The following is a 23803-nucleotide window of genomic DNA, read 5'->3' on the forward strand; positions in this document are numbered from 1 at the left end:
ATTTAATGTATATATGTATATATTTGTGGATTTGATCTTACTATTTTTGATTTCTGTGTATATTATTAATTTTTTTAGTGTCTGAAGAAGGCCGGATGTATAGACCAAAAAGTTAAACCAATTTTGGATTACTACTTTTCTCTATATGTGAAATAAAATATCACTTATTGCATAATACCTTGGAGTGCGGAGTTCCCATTTTTAATGCATCAGCACGGTCATGAGCCACTTGGGATTCAACATGGGAAATACTACAACTGATAACGGCGCAGTGATGTCATAAGTAGTACAATGGATACGAATTGCGCCTAACGGTACCCATTAACTTGGAATGTCGTCTATTGAGGTTCTGTTGTTTTGATGGCCCACATACGGCTATGTCGACCGGAAAAATAAAAAAGTTATGACAATGACCGAATGAAAAAGAATGCTTGGTTCTTAAGGCCAAAATAGGCCTGGTCGTTAAGGGGTTAAAGATACTATGACATTTATTGACACACTCATTCATATTATTAATTATTTAGAAGAGGATTGATATAGCAATATTGTGATGTTTTTCTGTATGTTTCACATGTATGTTATCTGCTACATGTAAGGAACACATGCACTAAACACAAGTGTCATTGTTTTTTTTTTCCCCCACAGCCATCTGACGGACTGTGACACCAGCAATCACACACTGGGAAAGCTTATGGACTACTAGACCACGGCCCTGTCACTGCTTCAACTGATGGCAGTTTGCACATTCCCGTGAAACCTGCCAAGCTGGACCCTACAGCTGTGCAACACGACACCTCGGCCGTCATCGTGCCCATTCCGCCATTAAGTGACAATGCAGTCCTAGCCTGTGACACAGGCATTCATGAAGAGCACTATGTAAGTGAAGCTGTGCGACCTGAAGATGCGCTGGGTCAGAGCGCATACAAAGATGCCGGCACCATTACAGGTGTGTAACGTGTCTGTGACCTCGGATTTGGATAGAATCTGCCACATGCCCTTGTCATGACCTTGAATAGTCTATTTACATGCAAATGGACTATAAAATGTAGACATAATTATTTAAACTATTCGGGCTAGAAACCATTATTTTCTAAGAAAGTCGGAATGAAAGTGAACTGCCTGAACTCCTGTGTTGTTGTTCCGGCTTGCATTCAATGTACTGTACATTATCATAGAGGAAATTGCTTAGCAGTTTTATATTAGGGAACAGCATTATTGCAATTCCTTGTTTTTACTATTAATTAATTTCTCTGTAGGCATACTATAGACCACCATATACTGTGGTCTTAAGGGGGTATTCCCATTTTAAGAAGTAATAGCATATCGCTAACTTCATGATCCGTGTGGGAGCGTGGTCTGACCTTTGGGACCCCCGCTAAGAAGGCAGAACAGGAGCCCATTTGGGAGTTTCTATGCATGACACAGGTCCCATCCACCTGCAGTACAGGGATCTGCAACATAACACCATTCAAGGACATTTGATTTTCGTTGGCAGATGCAAAGATGGATCTAACAGGTTGGAGTCAAACCTAATCTATACCTCGTTTTCCTTGTAGATAAGCGGTGTCAAATGTGTCTGGCACCTACTTATGTACTCCCTTATATTGAAGTAAGATGCTCGTTTGGCTGAGCTGAACGTGCAAATTAATTTAGGTTAAAAGCCTGAGACCGACGGCTATAAAATGTTTTTGGCTAAAAATGTTTGCCTGTACCTACTGGCTACTACATTGACAGGATACATACATTGCTTTCTATGAACTACCTATCCCAGCCGTTCTGCGCAACGTGCATGTAAACATGCTGAATACTTGGCAAGCACACAATGCAGCACTACACTTTCTCCTGGTGTCGCCAAGCGCATAATGCAGCGCTTCTCTCTCCATGTGATCAGGGCCGCAACGACTGAGTTCAGTAACCGCTCTGTAAAAAAAAATATAGCAAAAGTCGGCACCTCTCTGTGCACCCCCCCCCCCATGCTGGTGTTGAGTAGCCATCATCTCCTAAGTGCACCCCCCAAGCTGGTGTTCAGTAGCTGCCGTCCCTCCTATGTGCACACCCCAAATCTGGTGTTTAGTAGCTGTGGTGTCTCCTTTGTGAACCCATCTCCCCAAGCTGGTGTTCAGTAGTCGCGCTCTCTCTCTCTCTTCTGTGTGCAGTGCCGCCAAGCTGGTATTCAGCAGCCAAGGTTTCTCCGTTGTGCTGCACTCCTCCCCAGCTGGTGTTGAGCAGCTGCTCTCTCTCTCCTGTATGCCATTCCCCCTAGTTGGTATTTAGTATCCAGGTCTCTCCTGTATGCAGTTCCACCTAGCTGGTGTTCAGTAGCTGCGGTCTCTCCTATGTGCCCCCACAGCTGGTGTTCAGTAGCCTCGTATGCACCAAAGGTCGAACGTCTTTGCAAAGAAGCTCCGGTACGAGGGTCACACAGTAATGTAAGTTTAACTGATTAATTGGTTTAGGTCACATAATGTTTGTCATATGTGACTTTCGTGATTGCATGGCACACGGAGTACTTCATCATTGATATATATATATATAATATTTTTTGTTTATCTAAAATCCACACAAGAAAGGTTGCCTACCACTTGTCTACATCCTCGAAAGCTGGCGTTCTTGTGATTAACCCCCCGTAACTGCAAGCTTTGACCTGTGACATACAAGGAAAGTGTGAGACGTTCAGTAATAATTCCAGTCACCGGGCACTGGCCTGCGCTAATGTAACAGCTGCCCTTTCTGCTGACAGGGCATCACTATAATTTACAGTACTATTACTCAGTGTCATAGTACAAGGCCATTGACCATGTAATGTTTGTAGTTTGTAGTTTAGCTGGATGTCATCTACTGTAACATAGGAACAGCCTGGGGTACAGGATTTATTCTGATTACAGTTCCAGGTAAATTTATTCCGTATGTTTTTGTAATCCACCTCCTAATGTGATTATTTTTTTAACTTTTTCCTTTGTAGTAATTATGTTGCGTTGTAAGAGATCCCACTATACGGCTCGGTAGCTAAATCCCCAAATCCCCAAATATAGTCTTCTTGGTATCGTTTAGGAGCCATTTCCACTGTCAATGAAAGCACATACTTCGCCTTTATGAAAACTAGTGCAGGCAAAAGGCCCAAAGCAACCGGATTGCAGCATTACTGTTTTCTAAAATTATGGCTATGGGCAAATTTTTTTTTTTCCAGTAATAATTTTTCTTTTGAAAGATTTTATTTTATCCAATAATTTACTAATCTGATATTGAATTATACTTTCATTTGTCAAATTCTGGATTATAAATATATGTAAATAAATAGAAGTAATAGAAGTTAAGAGGATTAGAAAAGTTTCTCTAGTAATGTAAACTCCTATCATAGGTGCTGACTGCCCTCTTGTGGTTATTTTGGTTTTATAAAGACAAAAAATATTACAAGCCCTAATCCAGGGTTCTGCCGAACCTGGATAGGGTTACACCGCAAAACAGCAGGAGATCTCTCATTTTACAATAGTCCTCTGTGGTAAAAAGGTTGGGAATGTCTTCCATAATTCCTTCATAACTCTGGTTTAATAATCATAAAATTACAGCAGCTTCTTTTGCATTCTGAGCACAAGTTGTAGACACACACGCACACACACACACACACACACACACACACACACACACACACACTATTTTAATATTGCTTTACGAAATGTGCAACAATCTTTATATATTTCATACACGTATGAGAGTTACAAAATGGCGTAAGTTTTGTCTAGTGTTGCCATGGTGTGTGCCACATGTAATTTACACCATTTGGGATCAATTTGAAAACTCCGTTTGATTGATCTATCGTTTCCACTAAGCTACTGATAAATGTGTCTTACTGTTTACACCTTCCCCACGTCTACAGAGTGTTTGTCACTTAAACATCAGTTGCTCCTCAGTTACTAAGTCTGGACAATCAATTAATAAATCTCCCCCATCCCAATATTGTTAAATCTTTTAAAGGGATATTCCTATCTTGAAAAGTGATGGCGAAATGACATCACTTATTGATTAAGGTGGCCATCTAGGACCCCTACCGATCCCACGAAAATTGTTTTGCAGAAACCCCTTAGATAGTTTCTCTGCTCATCGATGGTCCCATTGGCCGATTAGGTCTGGAATTGCAACACAGCTCATTGAAGTTAAAAAGGTTGTGTTACATGTCCATGTACAGCAGGTGCACGGGACCCGCACTGTGCAGGAAAAAAACTGGGAGGATGCTGGAGAGCCTTTTAATAATAACCGATTGTCACGTCAATAATTTTTTTTAAATATATTATTGATGGACTAAGGCCGGGTTCTCTCACTTCAGATGTACCGAGTCCTAGGTGCGATATGAACGAAACTACCCCAACATGTAGATGCACTTTCACTGTTAATGGCCAGTTATGCAGCTAGACAGCAGTTTACGGTGCTGCAATTGTCAATGAAAGTGCTTTTACCTGTAGGGAATTTAAAAAGCCACGCTGATTTACATCTTTTACGTCATTTCGGCTGCAGACGCACCTCGGTCGAGCTGCATCCCCAATGTAATAGTCCAGTGTTATAATTGAAGACTGTTTCATTCAATGGGCCTCACAGAGAAATATCAACAATTACACAATAATAAGTAACGATCGTTAAAATTTGTATACCCATCCAATATTAATTTAGATCTAATAAAGGATTTGAAACTGATTTTTAAATGTGTTTTATTACCGTAGATGTAACAATTTATCCTATTTATCTACATAATATTTTAACTCGTTGCCGACCTATGAATAGTACGCTCGTCATAAACGGCAGAACGTTGCAGCATCAGGACGAGCCTACTCGTCATGCTGATCGCGTGGGCAGAGCCAGTGTGCCCGTGCGATGAGAAGCAGGGCAACGGCTGTAAGGGTATGTTCACACGCTTAACCAAAAACTTCTGAAAATACAGAGCTGTTTTCAATAGTCTATGAAAAACGGCTCCAAAAATGTCCCAAGAAGTAACCTGCACTTATTTTTCGCGCCCGTTTTTTTACGCAGCCATTTTTTCAAAACGGCTGCGTAAAAAAACGGCCCGTCGGAACAGAGCGCCGTTTTTCCCATTGAAATCAATGGGCAGATGTTTGGAGGCGTTCTGCTTCCGATTTTTCCGGGCGTTTACGGCCCGAAAAACGTTAGAAAATAGACCGTGTGAACATACCCGAATAGAAGCCTGTGATCTCTGCCATTGAATGACACAATCAATGCTATTCGTGGCATTTTAAAGGGAAAGCGTGAAGGGGAGACCCCTCTTTAATCGTATTACAGGGAACCCCTGTAATACGATTGAGGAACATAACTTCTATGTGCAGATAAGGGGCCCCAGGGTTGTCTGACCATATTTCCTGTTAGTGCATACCCAAGTATGCCCTAACCACTGCCTGTCTACTATCAGTACTGTGGCTAATGTACTGGTATATAGATAAATGTTAGTACATTAAAGTTAAAAAACAGAAATCAAAATAAGAAATCTGCCTATTGGATGAAAAAAAGAGTAAAATGAATTAAAAAAAAAAAAGTGCTATATTTTTTTTTTTTTACAATAAATGAACATTATTAAATGTAAGAACAAAAACATTCTACACCTATTCGGTATCGTCACAACCATAACAACCTGCACAATAAATTGATAGCATCATTTATGATCGGTATATGCTGTAAAAAATATAAAAATCAAAAAAGCTGCAGCAGAACTACCTTTTTCTGCATTTTTTTCAAAACAAAAATGATTATAAATTAAACGATAAGATAAATGTACCAAAAAAATGGCACCTACATAAAGCACTGCAGCTACATCAAACAAAAAATAAAAAACTTTTCTGGTTCTCCAGGCGAAAATGGTCTGGTCCGTAAGGGGTTAATCAGTAGCTTAATTTACACGGTCACAAAGTGACTGTGACTACTGGCAATGTGAAGGTCAACGTTTCCCAGTCCTGAACTTTGGTCCCAAAACATACTTGAACAGTCCGCATGAGGGAATATAGGCTTTTAGGTGTGTATGTCTGCCCTTCTTTTGGGTGAGTTGACACATAAGCCATCATTTGGTAAGACTGGCATTTTTTATGCCATTATTAATTTTCATAATATATCTGGTGTAAACTACGTCTCCTTAAATTTTTATATTGATATACTTGTTGATTACGTTTTTGGCACATTTCAAGATAACTTTATTGTTTTTCTTATTGACAGAGTTGTAATTTTTTTGTAGTTATTTTCTCCTTTTTGAAAATGTGTAAAAAACAAGGCAACAAACACTTGTGGAAACTGTCAACAAGCAGGGTATCTGCAGCTGAGCCATCTTATTCTAGCTGGCTCGTTTAAGGGGTTTTCTCTATGCCCAAAACATTTTAAAATGATAAAATCATTGCTGTGATTACTTGCTTCTATCCCGTCACTAAGGCCTCGTGCACACGGCCGTGCCAGTAATCACGGACATGCGCCATAATTCACGGCACGGTTCTATGGCACGGACACCCTTCCGTAGCGATACAGAAAGGTGTCCGCGACCAATCGAACCGTGCGTGTCCGTAATTGCGGTCCGCAATTACGTTGTTTTTTTTGTTGTTTTTTTTTAACGGTCGTGTGCATGGGGCCTTATTGATTAGAGGGGTCTGTTTAGACCTCCCACCATCATTAGGCCTTATTCACACGTTGCAGAATAGCTGGGGAATTTCTGTCCAGAATTGCAAACGGAAATTTTGCAGCGTTTTACGGTATCGGCAAACTGGGTGTGATGTAGACATTTTCTGTCAGGAAATTGATCTGCATTGCATTATTTGTATTTTTTTTTTAAATTGCGTATGATTGCGTCTTTATTACTTGTTGAAAAAAATGTATGTGATTTAAGATGAAAATCCGCATTGAAATTCGCAGCAAAAAAACGCACGATTTGCTGCAGATCTACCTCAAATTCCAACAAATCCGTTGTGTTCACATACTCCTAGAATAAAGCGATCCCAGCCGCATGGGGGAATGTGTTGAATGAATTATGTTGATGCGCTGCAATTCTTTGCACAGCGGGTGGCTGGGAGTGTCGCTGTGCAGAAGAAAACATGGAGAGAAAGTATTATTAAGGTAAAATACACCAACCAAAACGTGGTGTAAGGAAGAGAAACGCGTCTAGCAAGATTCTGCAAATTTATCCTACAGTATGTGCCATTGTGATAAATTTGGCGCAGTTTCTGCCTGTATGGTGTAGATTTATTCTGTCTAACTTTAGGACAGTATTAATAAATCTCCAATAATGTATTAAAATGCACTGCGTAATACACATTTGACCACTAGGTGGCATTTTACTACAATCTCCGGCATGATTATGCTATGCTACGGTGTGCAGATTGTAACCTGCTCCAGGGAAGCGCAAACATGGCTTCCAGGTACTTATTTTTTAGATTCATAGGAAAGCGTACATTATTTTCTAGTACTTGTGTTCCGCGTTACTTGTTCCACAGCAGGTGCACTGGAACTGGATTTTGCAGGTGTACATTTTTATGGCACTGAAATGTTTCTTATTATTTATACAGCACTATCATCATTTACATTAGACCCAACGGGGCTCATAATCTTTTTCCCTATATGTGTGTTTCATGATTCTAATCCTCTCCTGCACCATTACCAACCTGTGTAAATACAACCGTCGTCTCCTAGAATATTGGGGAATGGCACAAAATGGAATATTAAGGAGAGTCTGTCATCACATTTTCAACTCCCAATTCGCTAAATCCGCTATATAGGGAAGGATGATCGTTTTTCAAACATACCTTTGTTGCTTAAGTCAGCCCATCGTGAACCATAAAGTGCTTTTATTTCTCCGGTTGCCGTATGCAAAAGAGCGCTGAAGAGTCCTGCAATCCAGGAAGTGTCCTGCATTATGTGGTTTCTGCTTAGAATACAGGACACTTCCCAGATTGCAGGACTCTTCAGTTCTCAGTTGCATAGGTCGCCGAAGAAATAAAAGCACTTAAAATTATCGATTTAATTTTTATCCTGAAGAAACCTTTGTTGGTTAATAATACCAGAACTAGATTGATACTTCAGCAGAAACATTGTTACTTGGAGCCCCTGAATATGGGGGTTCCCTCCTTTACATTTGCACCCCTAATGCTTGAGATGCAGTACTCTGTTCCAGTCGCTGCAGTGGCGGTAATGTTTGCTTTTGTCACCGCTCGAGGGTAACCTTTAGTTCTCACTACCTGACAAGGGACCTGCTCTTTGTACTGTCCCTGTCACATATGATTGTGTATTTGCGTACTCCGTGCATGTATTTGCTGTGTAAGATGATAGGAGTAGAAGGGTTGGCTGCCATTGTTATAATACCCATCTATCTCTGCCGTTGTAACCAGGTGTGTGTATACAGGAGATGCTGATAATTGAATTCATGGCCCACATCCAAGAATAGGTTCCGTTTTGCAAATTAAGAACAAAGCTGCACAGTTCCTGTTTTTTCTCAAAGGTGTCCACTCACAAGATGTTTGCATGTGATTTTATTAAATATATATATATACTCACACATATTGGGAGAGATTTACCCCTAGTGTTGAAAATGGCACTACATTTAAGAGAATGGTGTATGATAAATTTGGTGCAACTCGCCGAACATGTTTAGATGCTTTTCTCTTCCTAATGCCACCTCATGTGTGCAGTACATATACACCAATGTTTTCCTCAAAAAAGGTGGACATCTTTGTCCAATTTAGAGCATTTCACGACAACTGCGTCCTTTTCCTAGGTAGGTGGAAAAGGTGTTCAAAACACAGAAATTTGGCACATACCATGTACTCCATTGTTATGGGTGCATTTTGTTTTGAGAATCCCGCCAATTCTATAAAAAGCAATTTATATTATCTGTGGCACTTTGTGTGTATTCCGGGTGATGTAGCTAGAGTTCCCACTCCATCAACACTGTAGAGGTAGACTGGAGCGTTCCGTTTAGATATGCAGATGAGGTTTATTCAGAAATAGGCAAAATAAGGTTTGAAACGTTTCGGCTGGGTGGTTTTGCCAAAAAGTTAGATCTAAATATATATATTTTTTTCCAACCCTATGGGCGCTTTTTGATTTGAATCTTGATTTTCCTATTACTGTTTAAATAAATTGAAAAAATACCAAGAGATAATTTAATAAATTATTTTCTTTTATATAAATAACTTTTTGACATATATTACTATAATAATATAACTTCACTACTTTTATCCTCTGCAAATACTTTTTCAGAAATACAATTGGAAAAATGTATATTGAATTGATTGAAACTTCTGTTAACCTGTTCCCAGGCAGGTAACAGGTTAACAGAATCTATAATCCATTATGCATTGCGTGCTCGGACATCCCTCTTGGCCCGTTCCACCTCAGCCGGTCTCCGACATTGCAGGCGACAGCAATCTTACTTGCAGCAGGGCCAGGCAGATAGCGCCGAGTGGGCACTTTTGGGAGAGATTACATTATTGCAGAGGTTCCCAAACTTTCTGAGCCCAGGAGCCACTTTTGGCTACCGTACTTAGCCCCATTTCATCTGACGTATGTCAACGTCATTTGTAGTTAGATGTCGGTACTAAGCTCCATTCGAAAAATATGTCCCTGCAACATCGAAAATAACGTCAGTTGTGCGGGCGGGGGATGAGTCGGGCTCAAGGTAGCTTGCTGCTGTGCGTCGCTGAGGCCCAAATATGCACAGGGGGTTAAAAACATCTGAGTCTGCCCCCCACAGGGTATATTGACCCCTAGTGGCCCCCACACTGTAAAATGCCCGTATAGCTGCTCCCACACAGGATAATGCCCTTATAGTGCCTCCCCATGCATAGTATAATGCCCCCATAGTTGCACCTACATAGTATAATGACCTTTATGTGCCCCACACATTATCATGCCCGTAAAGCTGAAGCCCACACAGTATAATGCCCGTAAAGCTGAAGCCCACACAGTATAATGCCCGTAAAGCTGAAGCCCACACAGTATAATGCCCGTAAAGCTGAAGCCCACACAGTATAATGCCCGTAAAGCTGAACCCCACACAGTATAATGCCCGTAAATCTGAACCCCACACAGTATAATGCCCGTAAATCTGAACCCCACACAGTATAATGCCCGTAAATCTGAACCCCACACAGTATAATGCCCGTAAAGCTGAACCCCACACCGTATAATGCCCGTAAAGCTGCCCCCACACAGTATAATGCCCGTAAAGCTGCCCCCACACAGTATAATGCCCGTAAAGCTGAACCCCACACCGTATAATGCCCGTAAAGCTGAACCCCACACCGTATAATGCCCGTAAAGCTGAACCCCACACCGTATAATGCCTGTAAAGCTGCCCCCACACAGTATAATGCCCGTAAAGCTGAACCCCACACCGTATAATGCCCGTAAAGCTGAACCCCACACCGTAAAATGCCCGTAAAGCTGAACCCCACACCGTATAATGCCCGTAAAGCTGCCCCCACACCGTATAATGCCCGTAAAGCTGCCCCCACACAGTATAATGCCCGTAAAGCTGCCCCCACACCGTATAATGCCCGTAAAGCTGCCCCCACACAGTATAATGCCGTAAATCTGCCCCCACACAGTCTAACGACCCCTTAGTGCCCCCCACATGGTATAAGGCCCCTATAGCTGCCCCTACACAGGATAAGGCCACTATAGCTGCCCCTACACAGGATAAGGCCCCTATAGCTGCCCCTATACAGGATAAGGCCCCTATAGATGCCCCTACACAGGATAAGGCCCCTATAGCTGCCCCTACACAGGATAAGGCCCCTATAGCTGCCCCTACATAGGATAAGGCCCCTATAGCTGCCCCTACACAGGATAAGGCCCCTATAGCAGTCCCCACATAGGATAAGGCTCCTATAGATTCCCCGACACCGTATAATATCCCCATAACCACCACCAACTGTCAGTTTTTCATGGGCATTTTGCATCAGTGTGTTTCCAAATTTTCATCCGCTTCCAGTCAGTCTTTCTTTTTTAATGGCAGTTTGTCATCCATTTGCCATCCGTTTTTCATGGCTGTTAAAAATAACAAAAACAAAAAACTGATTTCATTTGACAGTTTTTTATTTTTTATTTTTTTTGTCCCAACACTCTGAAAACACTGCAGTGCCCAAATAAAGTGCCATGGTGCCCACAAATAAACTGCCAGAGCCCACATAGTGCTACAGTGCCCATGTAGATAGGGCCACACCCCATGTAGATAGCACCACTATAGCTCCCCCCTAGGAGCGGAATCCCCAACCAGAGTTGCTGGCGAGTCCACTCGTAGAGGGTGTCCCTGACGTCTCTATCCGTATGTGCACAGTGACGTCAGGGGCTCCCTCTAAAAGCGGAATCCCCTGCTAGAGCGTCTGCAATGCTCTGCCCGGGGATTCTGCTCCAGAAGTAGCCAGTGACGTCAAGGGCTTTCTCAAGACCGGAGTCCCCGGCCAGAGATCTTGTGATGCTCTGTCCGTGGACTCAGCTTCTAGAGCGAGCCCCTGACATCACTGTCCATATTTGAACAGACGTTTGAGTTTCCCTCTAGGAGCGGAATCCACGGCAGAGTGTCGGCAACGCTCTAGCTGAGGTTTCCGCTCCTAGAGGGAGATACGGGGGGGGGGGGGGGGGTGGTGCTATCTACAGGGGGGTGTGGCGCTATCTACAGGGGGGTGTGGCACTATACCAGGAGTCCTTGCTTTCCCGCGGAACTGCTGTTCCATACAGTATCATTTTGTTCAGTACAGAACAGCAGTTCCGTGGCGAAGCAGGGACTCCTAGCACCATATATGCTTATGATGCCAGGAGTCTCGTTCACATGTACCATGGTCGGGCTGTGAAATCCGACCGACAAAAGGACCTTTTTTCACGGTCCTGTGAAACGGTAGAGGCAGAGCCGGGACAGAACAGGGAGCAGATAAATGTCAGATGCGGGTCCCACATCTGGGTCTCGCACCTATCTCCAGAAAGGGGCCCCCTAAACCCTGTTCAGCCGCTGTGTTGCGGCTGAATGAGGGGAATTCCGACCATGAAAAAGGTTATATGGTCGTGAGTTACGTAAACCGCTGAGCTATGCTATTTCAGTAACTCCAATAGTAGTGAATGGCAATTACGGAAGCAGCTTAGCATGTGGATATGTCATAAATGTCTCTCGTGGGAAAACCCCTTTAAGGTAGAAATTATCATTGACTCATTAAAGAGGCTCTGTCACCAGATTTTGCAACCCCTATCTGCTATTGCAGCAGATAGGCGCTGCAATGTAGATTACAGTAACGTTTTTATTTTTAAAAAACGAGCATTTTTGGCCAAGTTATGACCATTTTTGTATTTATGCAAATGAGGCTTGCAAAAGTCCAAGTGGGCGTGTATTATGTGCGTACATCGGGGCGTTTTTACTAGCTGGGCGTTCTGACGAGAAGTATCATCCACTTCTCTTCAGAACGCCCAGCTTCTGGCAGTGCAGACACAGCAGTGTTCTCGAGAGATCACGCTGTGTCGTCACTCACAGGTCCTGCATCGTGTCGGACGAGCGAGGACAAATCGGCACCAGAGGCTACAGTTGATTCTGCAGCAGCATCGGCGTTTGCAGGTAAGTCGATGTAGCTACTTACCTGCAAACGCTGATGCTGCTGCAGAATCAACTGTAGCCTCTGGTGCCGATGTGGCCAACACGATGCAGGACCTGGGGCAGGAAGTGAGTGACGTCACAGCGTGATCTCTCGAGAACACGGCTGTGTCTGCACTGCCAGAAGCTGGGCGTTCTGAAGAGAAGTGGATGATACTTCTCGTCAGAACGCCCAGCTAGTAAAAGTAGTAAAAACGCCCCGATGTACGCACATAATACACGCCCACTTGGACTTTTGAAAGCCTCATTTGCATAAATACAAAAATGGTCATAACTTGGCCAAAAATGCTCGTTTTTAAAAAATAAAAACGTTACTGTAATCTACATTGCAGCGCCTATCTGCTGCAATAGGAGATAGGGGTTGCAAAATCTGGTGACATCCTCTTTAAGGTAAATTCTGTTTAACTGGGTCCAGCCCCTTTAACCTCCGGCTATCACCTGCCCTTACCTGGGAAAGCCACATCTGGCCAGAATTTTCCCCTGAAGTGGCTGGAAAAAGGGAAATGTAGCTCTACATGGTGGCCGGGTCCGCTAGAGCAGAATCCTTTTTGGTTCATAGAGGGGATCCCGAGCAGGGGACCAACTTTGTGACATTCTTCTGTCCTCAAAGGGCATATTGACAGGGGTTGTTGTTGTGAGACAACCCCTTAACCTTCTGTGAATTATTATGAGATAAAGGAAACTTGATCACAAAATACTTATACTGGCAGCTTATGTTTTATGTTCTTTTATAGGAGATCTACATCAGTGTACATCTCTGCAGAGGAATGTAGACTTGCTGCGTTGCATTAGTCAGTCTGTTAGAAAAGGAATTGGCAGAAACTAGAAGGGCAGCCATTTTAGTCGGTGAACTGGTGGCTCAGCAAGGCCTAGTCAGTGATCTGGCTTTGTTTTAGCTATGTTTAGTCAGTAAATTCATAGCCCCATGTGACCGGTGGTCTCCGTACCAACAACATCGCTCGCATGTGTTGTGTTTAGACAGACAGTAGGCATGACAGCTGGAGGGAAAATGTAACCATCTGAACGAGAGACGGGAGGGGTCAGAGAGGAGACTGACTACATACACAAAATGAGTAAGTAAAACATTGCTTATAACATTGTAGATAGAAGTTCAAATACAAAAAGCTGAAAATAAGAAGCCGGCTATTTTATAGTGTTTGTAGTGGTCTCTGTCAGTAGAATATTATTACGCTCCCAGTTTTCGCTGTTACAGTATGGCTTCTACATTTTTGCAGCCTGTGTTAATCTCCATAACGCATTTTACTCACAGGAAACCTCAGCTGAAAGGTGTATTCCTATCTTGAGCATTTATGGCCTGTCCATGGGATATGCCATAAATACCTGATCGATGCAAGTCCTACATCTGGGACCCATCCCTAACAGTAGAAAGGAGGGTCCTGTGATGCATGCTCGCTGATTCTCAACCACTGTAGTCTCCGTTGAGCCCCCTATTAAAATTGATGGGGCTACGCAAATTGCTGAAAGCTACTTTGATGTTGGCAGGTAGGTTTGGAACACTACACTCCAGCTGCATAATGGAATATCTAGTGGCTCCAATTCTACTGACCGTTTCCCTTTTAATACATGATCAATAATAATAATAATTTTTGGTAGATCCTTTTTTGAACTTCTTTTATTGTCTTTTTGTTTTTATGTAATAATTATATGGAGGAAGAGGAGCAATGATTGGGTGTATCCGTAGAGCAGAAGCATCTCATGCAGTTGCTCTGATGTCATATGATGGGGACATATCCATTTCCCTCCTTATCTCTGGGCACTGCTGGCATGGTTTATGAGAACCCTGCACTTTAACTAGTTCATATCAGTCCATATACAAATACAAAGCTGCTACAGTATTTTGCTTCCTTTTTTATTTTTTTATTTTGTGTAACACAATCCTGCAATTCTCTGCAGCGTCCGTCCCAAATCCTTGCCAAGAATGATTTCACAAATACTTAACCTGTTCATTTGGCACAATTTTTATCTTAAAAACTTGAAGGTTACACTTTTGGCTTGACTTCTGTTCCTAGTTTAATATTTAGTATCTTTGGTGGTTTAGCTAATTGTTTTATTTAGTTTTTAGCTTGTCACTCATAACTGAATTTTGTTTTACGCATACCCTACCCTATGTAGGCATGGTATATTGTACTATAAATTATGACTTTTCTTTTCTTTACATACACAGGCTGCTATATGGAGCCTCTGTCAAATTTGAAAAAAAAAAAACATGTGACCTAAAAAGGTTATATGTTCTTCACCCATTTCATGTATCACCCTCTACAGACATAGACTTGTTCATGCGTGTTGTATAAAGGTTTCCTTACTATAATTGACTGCCAGAGATGAGAGAGGGAAAAGTGAAGACCTTCTGGGTGACTAAGTGACACACACATTTCTCCCTTGAGAGCAGATATGGCTGATCGGATGTAACTGTGAGACAGCTACTTTCTGTCCAAGAAACCTACGGCACGAGCTGAGCTTACAAAGTAAGACTCCACATAGTTAGGCCTAGTTCACCGGAATATTTTGCAGGCAGAACAAATCTGCCTCAAAGTTCCTTCGGGAATTGAGGCTGATTTTGACCTACCTGCGCTGTTTTTGCTGCGACTTTCGCAGTGTTTTTCGCAGAATTTTTCACCTGTGGCCATTGAGGACCGCGTGCAAAAAATGCAGCAAAAAAATGCTTTTTCTGCCTCCCATTGATTTCAATCGGAGGTCAGAGGCGGAACTTCTGATAGGAAGGACATGCTGCTATTTTTCCCGCGAGTGGCTAAAAAAAAAAAAAAGTCCTTTGGCTCCCATTGAAGTCAATGGGGGGCGATTTTCAGAAGTCTTTGGCATGGCAGTTTCCACTTCAAAATTAGCGCCAAAAAACTCAGTGAGAACTGACCTTTATAGTGCACAATGATTCAAGTGCAGTATTTGTTTTTGGCTGGAGGCACACTTTATCTACATACATCCAAACGTTTTTTAATATTTTGCACATATATATGTGCTGTGACAACTCGGGGTAAGTTTAACCAAGTTTCTCCAGGGTAAGATGGTTGGCAAACTTAAGAATTTTCACTCCAACACAGTGGATTCGGTTTAAAACTGGCTGCAACCAGCTTTATTGTCTTCATACATGAAAGGCGGTTTTACAAAACCGTTCAAAATAAACCCTAGGCCGTCCAGCCTCTAACTAAACAAATGGCTACCCTATCTATCAGGCTGAAAGGCCTTCTGCCCAGCACATCACAACAAACGTGTTTTTACCAGAAATTCTGACTCCCACAGGCTGGCAATACCTGTCTTCCTCAGACTGGGAGCCCTGTGCGAATAGATCACACCTTTCTTAAAGGAGCCTTAACAGCTGGCAGCTAATGAGACTCATAAGGCAGCCCAACCCTGGACTGTCCTAAAGACGGAGTGGAACTTTTACTTTAGTGCCCACCAAAAGTTCCGGAACACCCTCCTAACTTTTGAACTGCTCGAGGTAGAGGGTTGAAATTTGATGGGGTTTAATGGGGTCATAAAATCTAGCAGTTAACGCCAAAAAAACCCACCCTGTACAAAATGAAAATTACTCTCCGTATTAGCGCTCTCAGAATTTCACAATCTACTACCGATATGGCCGATTTTAATAATTTTAAGTCACCTTGATGTGACATTCCCAAGCTCTGACACACGCACACGCGCCCACACATATTTCGGATTTTACCCGTGCGTTACATTTTAGGTAATGCTAACAGCGGCGGTAGCTGATAACGAAGATGAGAACTTTAACGTTAAGTATTTCAGCGAAAAAAAAATCCTATCTCAAAATCGTTTGCAGCATGGTTTTTTATTGAAAAGAGCTTTGAAATGAGCCCCCACTCATCCCCCTCATTCCATTTAAGATTTTGCTGCCCACCCCACCGCCCCCAAGGGGGTCGGGGTGTTTTTTTTTTTTTTTGCATTAACTGGTAGATTTTATGACCCCATTAAATCACACCAAATTTCAACCCTCTACCTCGAGCCGTTCAGAAGTTATGAAGGTGTTCCGGAACTTTGTGCAATTTATGGGTGGACCCGTGCTTTGCACAGACTGTGTGAAGAGGGAGGTGTCATATATGGCCTGCGCACCACTGCAATGTTTACATCAAGCGGAGCTTCGTTCAGTGAGTGCCCTAGGGCGGCAGAGCGTTTTTTTTTAACCAACATTATGTTGAAAAGTACAGTATAAGAGGGCTTGATAATTAAAGATATATCCCGGAGAACCCCTTTTAATATTGTAAAACATTGTACATCTGCTGGTGGATGGAGATGGAGAGAATATGGACTGCTACTTTTTTTGTAGTTATGGTGTTGTATAGTCCTTGCCCTGTGAACTCTGTAGTTGCCATACGATGAAACATTGCTTGGTATTAATACATTACGAAAGTGAAAGGCAAAGTCATATAAGGTAACAGGACTGGTCACTTCACTAGGCAACATTTTTGTATCTTTTTGACTTTCTCATAAATCCCTGTGTTTTTTTCATATAGATGTGTGCAATAGTACTGACCTTCCGGAAGTTGAAATCATCAGTCTGCTGGAAGAGCAGCTGCCTCATTACAAGTTAAGAGCCGACACCATCTATGGGTATGATCACGACGACTGGCTCCAAACACCACTCATCTCTCCTGATGCCAACATTGACCTGACCACTGAACAAATTGAAGAGACCTTGAAATACTTCCGTAAGTACTTATGTATTTAATTAAACACAAGTTAAGAAGAAAGCTTAGTGGTATTCCCATCTCTGCAATCCTATTTAATATGATAGATAATGTAAATAGATTTACTTTAGCAAGTACATTATTTTTTGTACTGTTATCCAGATGTAGATTCCTCTCCACAAAGGCTCCTCTTTGTTTGTCACTCATTGTCTATGGTTACGGCAAGCAGTAGTGGCCGCGTTTGCACCGTTCTTGCATAATTTTACAGTAGAGATGGCCTGGAACTCTGGTTTGCGCATGCCAGAACATGCACAGTAATTCCCGCCCCGTCCACCTCACTGCAGCCCTCCTCAAGTCTATAGGATGACTCCCGAGAATGCTCAGTAGCCCGGGATCCATTCCATAGTGCTGCATATGGTACTTAGCTGCTGAACCCTTATCAAGACGTTCACTGTGCGAGGGGGATTGTGGGATTACAGGGATTGTGGCAATCACGCTTACCATGCCGGTTGTCACAAGTAGGCAGCGTGTTTTTATTCCCAAAGAATACAGAGGCATTGGAAGCGTGCATGTTGGAGTGAGTGACAGGGGAATTGTATTGTCCACAAATGGTCATGATCGTGGGAACATGGAGCTGCCAAAAAACACTAGAAGACCAAAAATCCTTGTAAGAATATTGAATTGACCGCACCAGTAGGTTCTGTTTATGTATATTATGGTCTTCAGCTGGCCAAAGTAAAAAATAAACCCGAGATGGGAATAAAACCCTTTCATTTGTTTCTCTGTTGTGATTGACATTCTATGTATTCATCTATTACTATTTTAAAGATTTACATTATATTCACTTATATTGATTTTTTACATGTAGTGAATAATTTCAACTGTTTTTATATAGCCGCAACATATTCCACAATGCTGTACACAGAATGTATTAATTCACATCCACTCCTGTTCCATTGGGGCTCAAACTCTAAGACCTCTTGCACCTGGCGGTATTACAGGTTTGTGTTGTACATAGGCGTCATGGGCCACCCATAGGGGTGCATGGGGCAGGCCCATACCTCTGTTTGCTTTCCCATGCACTCATAAGGATTAGGCAGGATACTGGGTCCTAATTTTGTCCTCTTGTACAGTCCATGTAGACTTTTTGTGTGAGATCTTTGTCTTCTAATTATACTTAGATGCTGGATATAACTATTTATGCCATCCTTTACAGTGCCTATAGAGGTTGTCTCCAAGGTTTTTGCAGATATTTATGTATAATGTAGACATACACCCATTCCCCTTGATCCATCTCACTTCTCTGCCGATGTGTCAAACTTTATTGTGGTTATGACTTTCCTTATGTGGACTGGCATGCTCTGGTTCAACAGTTCTGTAGATCATTCCCATTTAGGATAGCGGTAAACGCTGGGGGGTTAGGTCAAAAGAAAACTTTTTTTTTGTACTAACGTAATTAAAATCGGTAAGGAGTGCTGTACTTGCCGTTTCAGCCTCTTACTTTAAAACATTGTTATTGAAAAACTCTAAGTTGTTTCCTAGATGACTCTGAAAAGTTATATAGAGAGAAGTGGACCTCTGCTTTAAAGGGGTTTCCCACGACCTGACAGCTGATGACCTATCCACAGGATAGGTCATCAGTATATGATCGGTGTGGGTCGACACCTGGACCCTGCACCGATTATCCGCTCCGGCTGCCTCCGGGCGCCGGATGTTTTGAAGGGTATGGAGTAGTTGGAGCTGGAAGTAGATGGCTCCGACCACTGCATAGCGGCCGTTCTGCAGAATTGCATCTCTACTCCTATTCACTTGAATAGGAGTAGAGCTGTAGTACTGCAGCTCAGACGCTATTCCGTGACCAGGGCCATCTGCCTCCGTCATGGACGTCCTCTGCTCGGAGGCAGCTGATCGGTGCGTGGTCCGGGTGTCGGACCCCCACCGATCATATACCGATTACCTATCCTATGGATACGTCATCAGTTGTCTAGTCGCCTGCTACTACATGATTTTACTGCCTGGTTCCCAAGTGTTCATTGATTTTAATAGAATATTTTGAAGAAATTACAGCTACCCAAGTAATTTATTGGAGTGAAGACTTAATCATCATCACACCATTTCTATTAAAAGAAAAGCTTAGTGATAGGGCAGCTTTTTTCGCATAGACCTGGATGGCATACTCAGAGACTAAAATGGTCTCTTTCGTTTGGGCAATAAATAAATCTAGCATGTGTTCAGTTCTATTGATAACTTTTTTGGGAGGCTAAATTGTATATTTGTGTCATCTTTACATTAGCAGCTCAAAAACCTATATTTTGCTTTACTTGCTCTGATTTTGATTTCCTCTCCATTAACATGCAAAACTCCTTTTAAAATTCTGATGACTTTGAAATGCAGGTTATATGCACTACACAAACCGCATAGTTCTTTTTATCATTTGCGCTCTTAGGCCTCATGCACACGACCGTGTTTTTGCTGCCGCAATTCCCCCGAAAATCCACGGGAGAATTGCGGCCCCATTCTTTTCTATGGGGCCGTGCACACGTCCGTAGTTTTTGCGGTCCGTGCACGGCCCGGGAGCCCGGACCGCAGAAAGAACGGGCATGTCTTATTACGGCCCGGTTCTGCGGTCCGTGCTCATTGAAAACAATGGCCGCGGCCATGTGCATGTCCCACGATTTGCGGGCGGCCTGTGGCTGACAGTCCGCTGACAGTCCGCAGCCGGCCGACCCGAAAATCACGGCCGTGCACACGGCTACGGTCGTGTGCATGAGGCCTTACTGTACACACCATGAATCTGACAGAATAATACATTTACCTTTTGCATGTGATTGGATCAGCTAAAAATGAACAAAATAATTTTTTTTTAAAAGTAGCTAAACTTTTAAATGTCACTATTCAACAAACTTCGCATAAATCAATAGTATAAGCGAACACAAGAAACTATGTAATGTATCCTATTAGAGAAAAATACCTCTTTCTCCACTTATCAGGCTCTTTTCTTCCCCCTCATCCTCCCTCCTAGTTGCTACTCTGAATTTACAGATAAATCGGTCTCCTCCTGGAGTATCAGCTCACTGAGGGATCCGGTTACATGATGCCCATAGAAGTCTATAGAGAGTGTAGGGGGAGAAGGTAGGACCACAGTAAGATCGAGACACAGACGCTTCTGTAACAGCTTCTCGTAAAAAAAATATTTTTATCCCACCCTAGTGTTGGTTTCACGGCTACGCTCCTCATTACTTCTATATAATGTCCTCCATGTTGCTGCTGTTTCTGAGGGTGTGCTACAAAGCGATTGGGGAGCAGCATGTTCTCTTCTCTGTGTGCTGTGTATGGAAGATATCATAGCAGTTAGTTTGCACCCGTTAGTTCAGGGAAAACTTTAGAGAGATCCTGCCAAGGGGAAAAACTGCTAAAAAATGCAATATACAAGTACTATAAGGGCCAGAAATAGTGTTATTCCTCATGTACATATATGACCGCTTATTCTAAAAAGTCGCCTGAATGGTTATGTACGCTTTAATGTAAATTTATACTGAGATGTTGTCAAAGGGCATTTCTCACAAAGACCACCACTTTTTAAACAGATTCCAGTCCGGTGATCAGCTGATCGCTGGGAGTCCGACTTCGCTAACTTCCCACGGTCAGCTGTTCTCGCCGGGGAAGCTGCATTTGCCAAACATTTCAAAAATATCGCATTGCATGAATGAGCAGGCCGGCTCCACCAGAGTGGAAGCCACTCTTACATAGTGACTCTTTGTTCGGACTCTAAAAGGGGGTATAGAGTCCATATGGCCTAATATGGCATTTGGTCTGAAATGATTGTTGTAAGAAAACCCCTTTAAAATGTTTAAAAGTGTTGTCCAGTCCTAAGAAATTGATTGCCTATCCTCAGGATAGGCCATCAATATTTCCTCTGACTGGGTCTGACTCCTGGCAACCCCGCCGATCAGCTGTTTTGAAGGGGCCGCAGCGCTAGTACGAGAGCTGCTTCCCCTTCATTCCTTATCTTCTTGTACTGTGAACCACCGACACACTTGTAGCGGCGGTTTACAGTATTACAGACTTTTCACGTCAATGGGAGAAGGCTGTGAACTGCCGCTGCAAGTGTATTGGCGATTCACAGTGTGAGCAGTAAAGGAAATACAGTGGAAGCAGCGCTCGTATGTGGCCCCTTCAAAACAGCTGATTGGTTGGGATGCGGGGAGTCGGACCCCGACCGATTTAGATATCGATTACCTATCCTGAGGAAAGCTCATCATTTTCTAAGGACCGGACAACCCCTTTCAAAACCTCTTTTAAATGTTAAAAGGTAAACTCACAATGATTTCTCCCAGTTGGCATAGTAGAATAGACAATTTTGCTTTAGAATATGAAGTGATGCCAGAATCCTTATATATTATTGTTTCCAAAACTAACCGTGATTACTGTACACACATCCTCCTATTTATGTAAGTGTCCGCAGACTACCTGGGTTGTTGTTACAGAAGTCAAGCTCACTTTAGTTTTAATCCCTGCAGTTATTATCTGCACTTTTCCTGTTGTACATGGCGATGGGAGAGGACTGTAGACTTTGCCCTGTCTATAGTGAGTACATTTTCTATGTATGTCGTTTATTTGCTTGTCCTATGTAGTGTTGCTTACCACTGCAGGTTCAAATGTACCTAAAAATTACTATCCTTTACCCAGATCACTTTCTAAATAATATACAAATGTAAAAACAGGAACAATATTTAAGTACAAAGGCACTTATTAAAGCGGTTCTTTAGTTTTGTAACATTTTGCACTCTAAATCTGTATAAAATATTTGGTTACTTTGCAAATACATTTCTCAACTTAGTTTTAATCCTATTTTTCTCCGCCATTTACATACAAACCTGATTATAAAATACTGTTGGGAATCTGCACTCTGTATAAAATGTCTAGTAAATATAAAATGATGTCTCTATGTTTTTGTTCTACTCTCCTTATGTATTAAATGTTGTATTACATGGCTTTACATGGTCCTAATTATTTTTAGCTGTTTTTAGCGGTGCTGATTAGAAATACATCATTAGTGTGAATAACTGTTAAGTCACAGGATAAATATAATTTATCTAGATGACTCCTTCCAGGCAGCAGTTCCTCCCCTGAAATCTGCAATGCGTGTTATGTTCCTATAACCTTGAGATGACGGTGAGGAAATTGTCACCCCTCACTAATAATAATGTGTAATACCAATAATTTATTTCATTTTTTTTTTTTTTTACTTATTTTTTTATCGTACATCACACATGCTCTCTGAACTATATAGCCTTATATACAACTCCCCCATTTGATCAGCAGTATGATATGCAGTATACATGTTCTTAATTGAATGAATTGTTAGTCAATGCTTGGTTTGGTTTTTTGCTATTCCTTATATCTGTGGCAAGGCTTTCTCTATGGCATGGATGACACGGTTACCAATGTGATATTGCCACTGACCAGGGGTATAACTAGGAAACACTGGACCCCCCTCCCCTGGGTGCCACACCACCACCACCCCTTGTACATAATTCCCTCCTGTATATCCCCCCTGTAGACAGTGCTATACAGCCCCCCTGTAGACTGCTATACAGTCCCCCCTGTGGACAGTGCTATACGGTCCCCCCTGTGGACAGTGCTATACGGTCCCCCCTGTGGACGGTGCTGTACGGTCCCCCCCCCGTAGAGGGTGCTGTACGGCCCCCCGGTAGAGGGTGCTGTACGCCCCCCCCCCGTAGAGGGTGCTGTACGGCCCCCCCCTGTAGAGGGTGCTGTACGGCCCCCCCCCCTGTAGAGGGTGCTGTACGGCCCCCCCCCCTGTAGAGGGTGCTGTACGCCCCCCCCCCTGTAGAGGGTGCTGTACGCCCCCCCCCCTGTAGAGGGTGCTGTACGGCCCCCCCCCTGTAGAGGGTGCAGTACGGCCCCCCCCCTGTAGAGGGTGCTGTACGGCCCCCCCCCCCTGTAGAGGGTGCTGTACGGCCCCCCCCCTGTAGAGGGTGCTGTACGGACCCCCCCTGTAGAGGGTGCTGTACGGCCCCCCCCCTGTAGAGGGTGCTGTACGGCCCCCCCCCCTGTAGAGGGTGCTGTACGGCCCCCCCCCCTGTAGAGGGTGCTGTACGGCCCCCCCCCCCTGTAGAGGGTGCTGTACGGCCCCCCCCTGTAGAGGGTGCTGTACGCCCCCCCCGTAGAGGGTGCTGTACGCCCCCCCCCCCCGTAGACGGTGCTGTACAGCCCCCCCTGTAAAACACTGAATGCTTAGTGCCATTTAAAGGTGTCCCAGTTAGAAAGGAACCCCTCTCTGCTTGTCATCCATGGTGCTTTAGCCAGTCACAAAACAAGTTTAGCGCGTGCTGGGAAAGCTACACCGTGGCATACTTCAGTTTTCCATCGGCGGTATATGAGTATGATTTCCCGACGTGTCCCTCCCTCTGACGGAAAGCACGAACGTGATGAGAACAGAGCCACAGTGATACTTATTTTAGCTTTACTTATGATAAGTAGACTTCTC

At 43.1% G+C, this 23803-nt stretch overlaps 1 protein-coding gene across 4 annotated transcripts in view; it reads left to right on the forward strand.

The window, feature by feature from the left end:
• Positions 1-675: 675 nt before the first annotated feature.
• The window catches only part of TRAK1 (trafficking kinesin protein 1), a 118416-nt gene continuing 95288 nt past the window's right edge, over positions 676-23803 (forward strand). For 3 of the 4 annotated variants that reach the window (XM_075827093.1, XM_075827094.1, XM_075827098.1), the window contains exons 1-2: positions 676-946; positions 17116-17310. The gene's annotated coding sequence lies outside the window, so the exon portion shown is untranslated. The remainder of the gene's footprint in view (positions 947-17115; positions 17311-23803) is intronic. The other variant, XM_075827091.1, reaches the window with a different exon arrangement.

This window comes from Rhinoderma darwinii, chromosome 5 (genome assembly GCF_050947455.1).
Source record: "Rhinoderma darwinii isolate aRhiDar2 chromosome 5, aRhiDar2.hap1, whole genome shotgun sequence".
In the NCBI taxonomy this organism is placed as follows: Eukaryota; Metazoa; Chordata; class Amphibia; order Anura; family Rhinodermatidae; genus Rhinoderma; species Rhinoderma darwinii.